Genomic DNA, 780 nt, shown 5'->3' with positions numbered 1-780 from the left:
AAGATTAGATTTTGATATCTATAAAAAAAATATCATTTTTATCAACATTTATTATAACCGGTTTTTCGTATCTTGGAATATTGACACCATTCTGCAAACTTTTTATTATCTTGTTACATGCATATGTTTCCTTCATGTATCTACATTCTTTTCCAATATTTTCAATAATAAAGCATGAGATTTCGTTATTAAAGAAGTAGGAGTGTTATTGACACTGACATGTTTTTCTGTATATTTTGAACATTGAAAGTAAACCATTCTGCTATGATAATATTATTATTTTGATTGCTTAATTTCCTATGCATAATGCTTTTCAAATACATGAACTTTCGATCAGATCAGATTTTGATGTCACCAACAACAATAAGGAACCATTATTATGTTATTAAGAAAACATAATTTATGATAAGGTAGAACGTTTTTCAGCGATAATGTCGATATGCATTATTGCATATCATAATCAGATCTATGTTACACTAATGGACTAAAATACATTAGTATCCCGTTATAGCTGTATAATGTGTTTATATATTATGTAATTTGTAAACTACCAATCGAATATCGTCAGCCCGCTACGATGATTACCAAAGTCATTTTTTGTAATTTTGAGAACGAAGTACAAAATATGGTTCAAGCATGCATTTAAACATATTTAGTCACCACTCTTTGCACATGATCAAATGATAATGAGAAAATTAAAGGGAATAAATCAGAAATAATTAGGGTGATTACGTAACTGATGCATGCTTAAACCATATTTTGTACTTTGTCTCAAAATTA

This window comes from Amphiura filiformis, chromosome 16, assembly GCF_039555335.1.
Source record: "Amphiura filiformis chromosome 16, Afil_fr2py, whole genome shotgun sequence".
In the NCBI taxonomy this organism is placed as follows: domain Eukaryota; kingdom Metazoa; phylum Echinodermata; class Ophiuroidea; order Amphilepidida; family Amphiuridae; genus Amphiura; species Amphiura filiformis.
The sequence above is the reverse complement of the archived record's forward strand: the minus strand, read 5'-3'. Positions refer to the sequence as shown.